The following is a 13,256-nucleotide window of genomic DNA, read 5'->3' as shown; positions in this document are numbered from 1 at the left end:
AGAGCGTGAGATCGACAGGCGGATCGGTGCAGCGGCTGCAGTGATGCCGGGGGGCTGGGCGCTCCCTTAGAGATAGGGTGCGGAGCTCGGCCACACGGGGGGAGCTTGGAGTAGAGCAGCTGCTCCTCCACATCGAGAGGAGCCAGCTGCGGTGGCCCGGATGCCTCCTGGGCTCCTCCCTGGGGAGGTGTTTCGGACATATTCCACCGGGAAGAGGCCAAGGGGAAGACCCAGGACACACTGGAGGGACTATGTCTCTCGGCTGGCCTGGGAACGCCCCGGGATCCCCCCGTAGGAGTTGGAGAAAGTGTCTGGGGAGGAGGAGGTCTGGGAGTCCCTGCTTGGACTGCTGCCCCCACGACCCGGCCCCGGATAAAGCTGAAGAAGATGGATAGATGGAGTGTTAGAATCTTGTGACGACATGTTTACCTTCTGACACAGAGTGACAGTGTGAGGCTCTAGTGTCTGCTGCAGAGCTGTCCAACATTAAGACTTTACTTTCAGGGATCATTTCTATAGTTTGTGACTTGAGAAATGTGTTTCTAAAGAGTTTGGTCTCGCTGATCACGATGAAGAGTTGGTGATACTTCTTCCTGAACATGAAGCAGACAGAGAGACCTGGTTTACTCCTCATGCTCTCTGCTCTTGATGACTCTTCACTGTTTCCTCTGACACTGTGAGGAGGAAGTATGATCTGAGTGAGGCAGATTTTGTTTATTCAAAGGTTTTATTGCTTTCTTGAGGGTTTCATGAAAATTGTCGAAAAATGTATCTCTGTTGTACTCTCTAAACTTTAAATGCAAAGAAATTAGAGAAAAAGCAAAGTATTTGACCCAGATGTTTCCAGACAGTGAAACATGTCTCCAGAGTGACACATAGTGGTGTGTTTTAGTACTACAACATCCACAGTGGTTTGAACCACATCATATGTGCTGTGGTCACCAATAAAATAGCTTCACATTTGAGTTGTATTATTGATGCATTTGTGCTTCTAGACCAGGACTGTTCAGTTTAAGTTTACAGAGGAAGGACACAACACCCACGACTGTCTCTACATTTAGAGAGCACAATATCACACTTTATAATCCAGTTAATATAATAAAATCACTATTTATAGATTTGTGAGAGATGCACATCTTTCTTTCTGACAATGTTGTATAGGTAAGTTGGTAAGCATTTTGTAATTTGCCTTTTACATAAGTAACACGTCAAATTATATTTTGCTGCACTCAATTTATAGACAGTGTCTATTGCACTTATTTCAAGCATCTCAATGATTTAGATATTTTCTCTGATCAAATCTATGTCACTCAGATCATACTTCTCCCGTCACAGTGTCGGAGGAAACAGTGAAGAGTCATCAAGAGCAGAGAGCATGAGGAGTAAACCAGGTCTCTCTGTCTGCTTCATGTTCAGGAAGAAGTATCACCAGCTCTTCATCGTGATCAGCGAGACCAAACTCTTTAGAAACACATTTCTCAAGTCACAAACTATAGAAATGATCCCTGAAAGTAAAGTCTAAATGTTGGACAGCTCTGCAGCAGACACTAGAGCCTCACACTGACACTCTGTGTCCAGTACAATATGTACACTTTTATATCATGTCCTCAATGTTGTTTTCAACATGTGAAAATGTGAAGATTGACTTTATAAGTTAAAGGAATAATAGAGGTTTTTTCACTCATTTGAGAACTTAAGCGACTGTTAGTCCCTTTTAGAAAAGTGCGCATGCCCACACTCACCCTCGTGCAGAAGCACTCAACAGCTCCACTGCTACACGTGGGTTTGTTTATTAGCGCGACAGATCCCATCACATCTCTCGTCTCCGCAGATTTCTGTCTCTTCTGAGCTCGAACACAGTCTTTCTCTGCCGTCCTTCAGCCTGTTCACTGAAGGAACTCACTAAACACACACCGACATATCAACCACTCATGCAGCCAGGGAGACGTAAGAGGCTGCAGGTGTGCAGTAGGACCAGGGAATGATTGACATGTGGGAGGATTACTCAGCTGTTCACGCCACGAGGAAATGAGACTCAGATTTGGCGCAAAAAATACTCCATAATTCCTTTAGCATTTCCTACAAAAGTGTTAGAATCTTGTGATGACATGTTTAGCTTCTGACACAGAGTGACAGTGTGAGGCTCTAGTGTCTGCTGCAGAGCTGTCCAACATTAAGACTTTACTTTCAGGGATCATTTCTATAGTTTGTGACTTGAGAAATGTGTTTCTAAAGAGTTTGGTCTCGCTGATCACGATGAAGAGTTGGTGATACTTCTTCCTGAACATGAAGCAGACAGAGAGACCTGGTTTACTCCTCATGCTCTCTGCTCTTGATGACTCTTCACTGTTTCCTCTGACACTGTGAGGAGGAAGTATGATCTGAGTGGCTAAGATTTTCCTAAAGAAATGATAAAGATGCATAACTCAATTAACTTGTTAAATAAAATAATATTAGTTTATTAAGAAAATTCCCTTGATAAAAAATAGTATCATTATTTTATACTTTGGTGAGAAAAAAACAATATCTTTTTTGCTCTGCAAAAAAAAAGTAAATATAATCTTTTGCAGTATAATGACAAATAATAATAATACAATAACACAACTAAATCAACCAGAAATATACAAAGTGATTTAACTTGAGGACAAAATGTCAGTCATTTCCCTGGATTATTTAACAAGAATTTCAACTCATGAAACAAAAAGATGCTGCAAAAAAAAATTCTATCTTAACAAAACTAAATAGTGATAATTCCATCTTTAGAAGCTTTAGGAACAAAGTGGTGAGTGACATGAGAAAAGCTCAGAGTATTTCATTCCCTGGTGGAAGAATCAGATGAACAGCTCGTACTTTACACTGACCAAGATCCTAAACAAGAACAACACAGAGGCTCAAACATCTAATACTGAAGGTCAGATATCTGATGACCCTGTGGAGATACTTCACTAAATACATACTCTGTGACCTCAGTCCAACAAACAGCCACAGTTTAAATCCACAGAGATCACAGTGAGTCAAACACAAACTGCATTTATAGAACAAACAAATCAAACTGACATTCAACAGAAAAATAGCTTAAGGAAGCACAAAGTTTCTCTGACAGGGCCTTTAACCCATCTGGTTACCGTGCATCTCTAATTGGGAATTTCCTTAAATTCCTTAAATTGGATTCCACAAGGCTCTTTATTGGTTGCCTGACCAGCCAGCCCCGCACACATTCTGTGAGAATGCGTCTCGGTCTGGATTCGGACCATTGGGGAGCGTCAAAAAAACTCTCCAGCATGAACCGGTCCAACCACCGCCGCTAATTTCTCAATGGAGAAGGCGGAGCGCGGCTTTAACTAACTTTAATTCACAAGATCTGAAAACGTGCTCGACATTAGCGCGTCCCGCCACTTGCATGACTCCACAGACGATGTTGCTTTGCCTCAAATGCTCCACAGTATGGCATTAAACGTATCTCTCTTGCATTTACTCGGAAGGTTACGTGTCGTGAAGGTCGCATTGATCGCAAATATCAATTTATATATTTAGAACAAGGGTAAAGCTTCATGGAGCTAGAAGCAGTCGTTAAATGTAGTTATAAAAGAGAAGAGGAAATACAAAAAACAAGACATTTTATTATAATTTAAAATGCCTTAACATTGACCACAAATAATAATAATATCAATGATGCGAGAAGAGTTTTACTTTGGATATTTTAGATTTGAACAGATTATGACGTATTGTAAAAGTTCTTTGTTTGCATTAACAGTATATTCAATATTACATTCTAATCTTCTACTTATCATAAATCATCAAATTATTTAAGCCCCTTTTACATTTATGTATTAATTGAATAAATAAGGGTGAGTACAAATGAATCACCTTCACAGTCCAGTCCTTTTATCTGTCAGAAACTTCAGAAGTACAATCCAGAAGCATAAACTGCAGTGAAAAGTGGCTGAGTAAACGCTGTCTTGGAATTTATCCAAAACTGTGACATTTTTGGACGTTTCTTGCACTACACCGCCATCTCATCTTCCTCAGACTGGAATAGCCGTCTGTGCGCTCGGTTTGTTGGACTCTCAGGACAGTAAACAGAATTTAAACATCACTTGGAGCCTTGCCACATGTTGTGACTCATTATGACTCTCAATTCGACTTAAAGACTTCTGGATCAACATCGTCTGTGTCGTGAAGGAAACATAAAGAGAAGAAAGCCAAAGAGATGGTTAGCTTGCTGAAAGGCTGAGTCTTATACAAAACGGTAATAAAATAGACCAATTAAATGTCCAGTCAACATAAATACAGACTTTTCTCGTGTGTAGGTGGATTATAACGTTAAACTCAGATCTAAAAGTGTCTTGTCCTGTATCTTTAGGCCACGAATCAAAGTAGTTTAACCATTTAAGACACGACTAAAGCACACTTGAAAAACTCACATGAACTCTTTGTTTTACGTGTTGTGTGCACTTTTCAGCTGTTCTTCAGAAACAGCTATGCAAAGGAATAACATCATCATACAGTAGCTCATTGCACCAACACGTTTTGCTTTTAGGCCTCTCTTTATTTAGACTTTTATTTTGAAATGACCTATTAGAGGCGTCAATTTGCTATTCAAATGTTCCCCATGTTTCCACAGAAGGAGCATGTTTTCTCTCCTGATCTTCATGTTTGGGAGCTGTGTCAGGGGTGAGTCCAGTCTCTGTTACAAACAACAAACAAACAAACAAACAAACAAACAAACAAACTGCACACGCTTTTACAGCTTCTCTTTTTGGACTTCGACAGTCACTAATGCATCACAATTGAATCTTAGTTACAGTTTGATGAGCTGTTGTCGAATCGAGATGGCTACGACAAACCATATTTGTCTTTTAATAACAACTAAATCCTGTGTTTTTAATTTAGACCTCACAAACCAGTGGTGAGGGCCCTGATCTACATAATGTGAGGATTTATTCTGCCGTAACAAGTGTCAAAGTTTAGGATTCAAACTCAAAAGCCGCATCTACAAACATGTCGTTTTAAGAAGAATTCTGAACATTTCCTACAAAAGTGTTAGAATCTTGTGACGACATGTTTACCTTCTGACACAGAGTGACAGTGTGAGGCTCTAGTGTCTGCTGCAGAGCTGTCCAACATTAAGACTTTACTTTCAGGGATCATTTCTATAGTTTGTGACTTGAGAAATGTGTTTCTAAAGAGTTTGGTCTCGCTGATCACGATGAAGAGTTGGTGATACTTCTTCCTGAACATGAAGCAGACAGAGAGACCTGGTTTACTCCTCATGCTCTCTGCTCTTGATGACTCTTCACTGTTTCCTCTGACACCGTGAGGAAGAAGTATGATCTGAGTGACATAGATTTGATCAAAGAAAAAATTGAAATCATTAAGATGCTTGAAATAAGCGCAACATCCCACTGAGCGAGTGCAGTAAAATGTAATTTTACACATAATACTTGTGTAAAAGGCAAAATACAAAATGTTTACAAACATAACTTTATAAAAAAGCCAGGAAGAAAAACGTGCATCTCTCACAAATCTATATATAGATATTTTATTACATTAACTGGATTATAAAGTGTTATATTGTGCTCTCTAAATGTAGAGACAGTCGTGGGTGTTGTGTCCTTCCTCTGTAAACTTAAACTGAACAGTCCTGGTCTAGATGCACAAATGCATCAATAATACAACTCAAATGTGAAGCTATTTTATTGGTGACCACAGCACATATGATGTGGTTCAAACCACTGTGGATGTTGTAGTACTAAAACACACCACTATGTGTCACTCTGGAGACGTGTTTCACTGTCTGGAAACATCTGGGTCAAATATTTTGCTTTTTCTCTAATTTCTTTCCATTTAAAGTTTAGAGAGTACAACAGAGATAGATTTTTGGACAATTTTCATGAAACCCTCAAGAAAGCAATAAAAAAATTAGAATAAACCAAATCTTAGTCACTCAGATCATACTTCTTCCTCACAGTGTCAGAGGAAACAGTGAAGAGTCATCAAGAGCAGAGAGCATGAGGAGTAAACCAGGTCTCTCTGTCTGCTTCATGTTCAGGAAGAAGTATCACCAACTCTTCATCGTGATCAGCGAGACCAAACTCTTTAGAAACACATTTCTCAAGTCACCAACTATAAAAATGATCCCTGAAAGTAAAGTCTTAATGTTGGACAGCTCTGCAGCAGACACTAGAGCCTCACACTGTCACTCTGTGTCAAGTACAATATGTACACTTTATATCATGTCCTCCATGTTGTTTTCAACATGTGAAAATGTGAAGATTGACTTTATAAGTTAATGGAATAATAGAGGATTTTTCACTGATTTGAGAACTCAAGCGACTGTTAGTCCCTTTTAGAAAAGTGCGCATGCGCACACTCACCCTCGTGCAGAAGCACTCAACAGCTCCACTGCTACACGTGGGTTTGTTTATTAGCGCGACAGATCCCATCACATCTCTCGTCTCCGCAGATTTCTGTCTCTTCTGAGCTCGAACACAGTCTTTCTCTGCCGTCCTTCAGCCTGTTCACTGAAGGAACTCACTAAACACACACCGACATATCAACCACTCATGCAGCCAGGGAGACGTAAGAGGCTGCAGGTGTGCAGTAGGACCAGGGAATGATTGACATGTGCGAGGATTACTCAGCTGTTCACGCCACGAGGAAATGAGACTCAGATTTGGCGCAAAAAATACTCCATAATTCCTTTAGCATTTCCTACAAAAGTGTTAGAATCTTGTGATGACATGTTTAGCTTCTGACACAGAGTGACAGTGTGAGGCTCTAGTGTCTGCTGCAGAGCTGTCCAACATTAAGACTTTACTTTCAGGGATCATTTCTATAGTTTGTGACTTGAGAAATGTGTTTCTAAAGAGTTTGGTCTCGCTGATCACGATGAAGAGTTGGTGATACTTCTTCCTGAACATGAAGCAGACAGAGAGACCTGGTTTACTCCTCATGCTCTCTGCTCTTGATGACTCTTCACTGTTTCCTCTGACACTGTGAGGGAGAAGTATGATCTGAGTGACTAAGATTTGCCTAAAGAAATGATAAAGATGCATAACTCAATTAACTTGTTAAATAAAATAATATTAGTATTAAGAAAATTCTCTTGATAAAAAATAGTATCATTGTTTTATACTTTGGTGAGAAAAAACACAATATCTTTTTTGCTCTGCAAAAAAAAAGTAAATATAATCTTTTGCAGCAAATGACAAATAATAATAATACAATAACACAACTAAATCAACCAGAAATATACAAAGTGATTTAACTTGAGGACAAAACGTCAGTCATTTCCCTGGATTACTTAACAAGAATTTCAACTCATGAAACAAAAAGATGCTGCAAAAAAAAATTCTATCTTAACAAAACTAAATAGTGATAATTCCATCTTTAGAAGCTTTAGGAACAAAGTGGTGATTGACATGAGAAAAGCTCAGAGTATTTCATTCCCTGGTGGAAGAATCAGATGAACAGCTCGTACTTTACACTGACCAAGATCCTAAACAAGAACAACACAGAGGCTCAAACATCTAATACTGAAGGTCAGATATCTGATGACCCTGTGGAGATACTTCACTAAATACATACTCTGTGACCTCAGTCCAACAAACAGCCACAGTTTAAATCCACAGAGATCACAGTGAGTCAAACACAAACTGCATTTATAGAACAAACAAATCAAACTGACATTCAACAGAAAAATAGCTTAAGGAAGCACAAAGTTTCTCTGACAGGGCCTTTAACCCATCTGGTTACCGTGCATCTCTAATTGGGAATTTCCTTAAATTCCTTAAATTGGATTCCACAAGGCTCTTTATTGGTTGCCTGACCAGCCAGCCCCGCACACATTCTGTGAGAATGCGTCTCGGTCTGGATTCGGACCATTGGGGAGCGTCAAAAAAACTCTCCAGCATGAACCGGTCCAACCACCGCCGCTAATTTCTCAATGGAGAATGTGGAGCGCGGCTTTAACTGACTTTAATTCACAAGATCTGAAAACGTGCTCGACATTAGCGCGTCCCGCCACTTGCATGACTCCACAGACGATGTTGCTTTGCCTCAAATGCTCCACAGTATGGCATTAAACGTATCTCTCTTGCATTTACTCGGAAGGTTACGTGTCGTGAAGGTCGCATTGATCGCAAATATCAATTTATATATTTAGAACAAGGGTAAAGCTTCATGGAGCTAGAAGCAGTCGTTAAATGTAGTTATAAAAGAGAAGAGGAAATACAAAAAACAAGACATTTTATTATAATTTAAAATGCCTTAACATTGACCACAAATAATAATAATATCAATGATGCGAGAAGAGTTTTACTTTGCATATTTTAGATTTGAACAGATTATGACGTATTGTAAAAGTTCTTTGTTTGCATAAACAGTATATTCAATATTACATTCTAATCTTCTACTTATCATAAATCATCAAATTATTTAAGCCCCTTTTACATTTATGTATTAATTGAATAAATAAGGGTGAGTAAAAATGAATCACCTTCACAGTCCAGTCCTTTTATCTGTCAGAAACTTCAGAAGTACAATCCAGAAGCATAAACTGCAGTGAAAAGTGGCTGAGTAAACGCTGTCTTGGAATTTATCCAAAACTGTGACATTTTTGGACGTTTCTTGCACTACACCGCCATCTCATCTTTCTCAGACTGGAATAGCCGTCTGTGCGCTCGGTTTGTTGGACTCTCAGGACAGTAAACAGAATTTAAACATCACTTGGAGCCTTGCCACATGTTGTGACTCATTATGACTCTCAATTCGACTTAAAGACTTCTGGATCAACATCGTCTGTGTCGTGAAGGAAACATAAAGAGAAGAAAGCCAAAGAGATGGTTAGCTTGCTGAAAGGCTGAGTCTTAAACAAAACGGTAATAAAATAGACCAATTAAATGTCCAGTCAACATAAATACAGACTTTTCTCGTGTGTAGGTGGATTATAACGTTAAACTCAGATCTAAAAGTGTCTTGTCCTGTATCTTTAGGCCACGAATCAAAGTAGTTTAACCATTTAAGACACGACTAAAGCACACTTGAAAAACTCACATGAACTCTTTGTTTTACGTGTTGTGTGCACTTTTCAGCTGTTCTTCAGAAACAGCTATGCAAAGGAATAACATCATCATACAGTAGCTCATTGCACCAACACGTTTTGCTTTTAGGCCTCTCTTTATTTAGACTTTTATTTTGAAATGACCTATTAGAGGCGTCAATTTGCTATTCAAATGTTCCCCATGTTTCCACAGAAAGAGCATGTTTTCTCTCCTGATCTTCGTGTTTGGGAGCTGTGTCAGGGGTGAGTCCAGTCTCTGTTACAAACAACAAACAAACAAACAAACAAACAAACTGCACACGCTTTTACAGCTTCTCTTTTTGGACTTCGACAGTCACTAATGCATCACAATTGAATCTTAGTTACAGTTTGATGAGCTGTTGTCGAATCGAGATGGCTACGACAAACCATATTTGTCTTTTAATAACAACTAAATCCTGTGCTTTTAATTTAGACCTCACAAACCAGTGGTGAGGGCCCTGATCTACATAATGTGAGGATTTATTCTGCCGTAACAAGTGTCAAAGTTTAGGATTAGAATCTAGTAGTGTTAGAATCTTGTGATGACATGTTTAGCTTCTGACACAGAGTGACAGTGTGAGGCTCTAGTGTCTGCTGCAGAGCTGTCCAACATTAAGACTTTACTTTCAGGGATCATTTCTATAGTTTGTGACTTGAGAAATGTGTTTCTAAAGAGTTTGGTCTCGCTGATCATGATGAAGAGTTGGTGATACTTCTTCCTGAACATGAAGCAGACAGAGAGACCTGGTTTACTCCTCATGCTCTCTGCTCTTGATGACTCTTCACTGTTTCCTCTGACACTGTGAGGATGAAGTATGATCTGAGTGACAGATTTGATCAAAGAAAAAATTGAAATCATTGAGATGCTTGAAATAAGCGCAACATCCCACTGAGCGAGTGCAGTAAAATGTAATTTTACACATAATACTTGTGTAAAAGGCAAAATACAAAATGTTTACAAACGTAACTTTACAAAAAAGCCAGGAAGAAAAACGTGCATCTCTCACAAATCTATAAATAGTGATTTTATTATATTAACTGGATTATAAAGTGTGATATTGTGCTCTCTAAATGTAGTGACAGTCGTGGGTGTTGTGTCCTTCCTCTGTAAACTTAAACTGAACAGTCCTGGTCTAGAAGCACAAATGCATCAATAATACAACTCAAATGTGATGCTATTTTATTGGTGACCACAGCACATATGATGTGGTTCAAACCACTGTGGATGTTGTAGTACTAAAACACACCACTATGTGTCACTCTGGAGACGTGTTTCACTGTCTGGAAATATCTGGGTCAAATACTTTGCATTTTCTCTAATTTCTTTACATTTAAAGTTTAGAGAGTACAACAGAGATACATTACGACAATTTTCTCGAAACCCTCAAGAAAGCAATAAAAAATTAGAATAAATCAAATCTTAGTCACTCAGATCATACTTCTCCCGTCACAGTGTCAGAGGAAACAGTGAAGAGTCATCAAGAGCAGAGAGCATGAGGAGTAAACCAGGTCTCTCTGTCTGCTTCATGTTCAGGAAGAAGTATCACCAACTCTTCATCGTGATCAGCGAGACCAAACTCTTTAGAAACACATTTCTCAAGTCACAAACTATAGAAATGATCCCTGAAAGTAAAGTCTTAATGTTGGACAGCTCTGCAGCAGACACTAGAGCCTCACACTGTCACTCTGTGTCAAGTACAATATGTACACTTTTATATCGTGTCCTCCATGTTGTTTTCAACATGTGAAAATGTGAAGATTGACTTTATAAGTTAATGGAATAATAGAGGATTTTTCACTGATTTGAGAACTCAAGCGACTGTTAGTCCCTTTTAGAAAAGTGCGCATGCGCACACTCACCCTCGTGCGGAAGCACTCAACAGCTCCACTGCTACACGTGGGTTTGTTTATTAGCGCGACAGATCCCATCACATCTCTCGTCTCCGCAGATTTCTGTCTCTTCTGAGCTCGAACACAGTCTTTCTCTGCCGTCCTTCAGCCTGTACACTGAAGGAACTCACTAAACACACACCGACATATCAACCACTCATGCAGCCAGGGAGACATAAGAGGCTGCAGGTGTGCAGTAGGACCAAGGAATGATTGACATGTGGGAGGATTACTCAGCTGTTCACGCCACGAGGAAATGAGACTCAGATTTGGCGCAAAAAATACTCCATAATTCCTTTAGCATTTCCTACAAAAGTGTTAGAATCTTGTGATGACATGTTTACCTTCTGACACAGAGTGACAGTGTGAGGCTCTAGTGTCTGCTGCAGAGCTGTCCAACATTAAGACTTTACTTTCAGGGATCATTTCTATAGTTTGTGACTTGAGAAATGTGTTTCTAAAGAGTTTGGTCTCGCTGATCACGATGAAGAGTTGGTGATACTTCTTCCTGAACATGAAGCAGACAGAGAGACCTGGTTTACTCCTCATGCTCTCTGCTCTTGATGACTCTTCACTGTTTCCTCTGACACTGTGAGGGAGAAGTATGATCTGAGTGATGAAGATTTATTGGATAAAATATATATTTGATCATGTTGTAGGTTAAATCATGAAATGAAAGCTGTTAGTATTTGTAGGCAAATTGTCTGAAACAAAGAATTATATAATTTTTTTCTATCTCTGTTCAACACTGTGGCCTTTGACAGTTTTTTACGATTGAATAAACACAATTATGATGGTTTTGTTTTATTTAGCAAAACCCTACACACAATTAGCACAACCACAAACCCAATTATCAAAACACTTTAGCTCCTTTGGAAAATGAAACACTCTTGTAAGAACTATAAACTAATGGATCAAAACCATATTTTTTTACCATATGAAACACACATGTTGCATATGACTTCACTATGTTTGCACCAGTTACACACCAGTTACACACCAGTTACACACCAGTTACACACCAGTTACACACCAGTTACACTGCTGTGGAAAACCTTCAACACTTTGGGCTAATCCTGCGTCTAAGTGCACAGAGTCGTGTGGGTGAAGTACACAGAGAATTTGCAAAACATGGCTCGGATTTGCACAACTAGAAACACAATGTCTGCTCACACTTTGTGCACAACAACACACACAGTGAACACTACACACACTTGTGCATCACTGTAGACACCACACAGGACACAAGACTAATGCTGTTGACAATGTCATTTAGTTTTTTCCATAAACTCAAGCCAACATGGCTAAAAAGAAAACATTTCCCAGCTTTCATGAACATTACATTTTATCCAGTACAAAAAACAACCCTCCCAAACTCCTCCCCCTCTTCCTCCTGCTTGAAGTCTTCCTCTTCCTCTACCTTTACCCCTACCTCGACCTCGACCTCCGGCACCTCCTCCTCTTCCTCCTTCTCATCCTCACTCTTCCTCTTCCTTCCATTGTGGTTCAGTTTGATGAACTCACCTGCTGCATTTTTATAATGCTTGAATTGGTGCGTCTACAATTAAGCGATCTTGTGTTTGGTCACCTGATGACAGTGTTCAATGAGCTGGCACATGGGTGTGGTCATTTGGCACATGGGTGTGGTCATTTGGCAGTCAGTGCTTTAGAATTGCAGAAGTGACATCTTGATATACTTCTGTGTGTAAATGCACAAGTGTGTTCAGTGTTGTAAATCACTGTGTGTGTTGTTTTGCACAAAGTGTGAACTGACTTATTGTGTTACAGTGGAGCAGATCTGAGGCCGAGTTTTGCTCCTGGAGTGTAAGGTTTTGATAATTGGGCAAAACTTTAGATTTTAGTGTTTATTCAATCGTAAAAAACTGTAAATGTAAAAAAGTAGAACCGTTTGTTTCCAGGCTTCTTAACACATTTCAAACACGTCTCCAGAGTGACACATAGTGGTGTATTTTAGTACTACAACATCATATGTGCTGTGGTCACTAATAAAATAACGTCACATTTATTCAGTGGCGTGCGGTCAAGACAATCAAGGCCAGCAGTGATTGACCTGTAAAATCTGAAATGACCGTGTGCCACAACTACATATAAATAGTTCTGAAATATATGCAAAACAGCCCGTTTTCCCCTCACTTCTTTGCCCGACCGGCCACTCCCAACACGTTTTGAGAGACTACTTTACAAAACCGTGAGGGTCTTGGATCCAACCCAGTCGCTCCGTTTTCCAAAGTTAGTGATTGACAGGTGGATTAACCAATCA

The 13,256-nt window shown here is 39.6% G+C and overlaps 9 non-coding genes across 9 annotated transcripts; 6 read left to right on the top strand and 3 right to left on the bottom strand.

The window, feature by feature from the left end:
• The first annotated feature begins 488 nt into the window (after positions 1-488).
• Positions 489-703, top strand: LOC140372248 (small nucleolar RNA U3). The gene has a single exon (XR_011928583.1). It is a non-coding gene; the product is annotated as a small nucleolar RNA U3 (small nucleolar RNA).
• Positions 704-1,305: 602 nt separating this feature from the next.
• On the bottom strand, positions 1,306-1,521 carry LOC140372269 (small nucleolar RNA U3). The gene has a single exon (XR_011928604.1). It is a non-coding gene; the product is annotated as a small nucleolar RNA U3 (small nucleolar RNA).
• Positions 1,522-2,175: 654 nt separating this feature from the next.
• Positions 2,176-2,390, top strand: LOC140372255 (small nucleolar RNA U3). The gene has a single exon (XR_011928590.1). It is a non-coding gene; the product is annotated as a small nucleolar RNA U3 (small nucleolar RNA).
• A 2,738-nt stretch (positions 2,391-5,128) lies between these two features.
• LOC140372251 (small nucleolar RNA U3) lies at positions 5,129-5,343 on the top strand. Its single transcript, XR_011928586.1, has one exon. It is a non-coding gene; the product is annotated as a small nucleolar RNA U3 (small nucleolar RNA).
• A 599-nt stretch (positions 5,344-5,942) lies between these two features.
• Positions 5,943-6,157, bottom strand: LOC140372260 (small nucleolar RNA U3). Its single transcript, XR_011928595.1, has one exon. It is a non-coding gene; the product is annotated as a small nucleolar RNA U3 (small nucleolar RNA).
• A 653-nt stretch (positions 6,158-6,810) lies between these two features.
• On the top strand, positions 6,811-7,025 carry LOC140372250 (small nucleolar RNA U3). Its single transcript, XR_011928585.1, has one exon. It is a non-coding gene; the product is annotated as a small nucleolar RNA U3 (small nucleolar RNA).
• A 2,674-nt stretch (positions 7,026-9,699) lies between these two features.
• On the top strand, positions 9,700-9,914 carry LOC140372267 (small nucleolar RNA U3). The gene has a single exon (XR_011928602.1). It is a non-coding gene; the product is annotated as a small nucleolar RNA U3 (small nucleolar RNA).
• Positions 9,915-10,508: 594 nt separating this feature from the next.
• LOC140372259 (small nucleolar RNA U3) lies at positions 10,509-10,724 on the bottom strand. The gene has a single exon (XR_011928594.1). It is a non-coding gene; the product is annotated as a small nucleolar RNA U3 (small nucleolar RNA).
• Positions 10,725-11,378: 654 nt separating this feature from the next.
• On the top strand, positions 11,379-11,593 carry LOC140372238 (small nucleolar RNA U3). The gene has a single exon (XR_011928573.1). It is a non-coding gene; the product is annotated as a small nucleolar RNA U3 (small nucleolar RNA).
• Positions 11,594-13,256: the final 1,663 nt, after the last annotated feature.

The sequence above is a fragment of the Eucyclogobius newberryi genome, unplaced genomic scaffold, assembly GCF_026437365.1.
Source record: "Eucyclogobius newberryi isolate DKJ021-1_F unplaced genomic scaffold, fEucNew1.0.hap1 SCAF_22, whole genome shotgun sequence".
NCBI lineage: Eukaryota > Metazoa > Chordata > Actinopteri > Gobiiformes > Gobiidae > Eucyclogobius > Eucyclogobius newberryi.
This window is presented reverse-complemented; position numbering and strand designations above follow the sequence as displayed.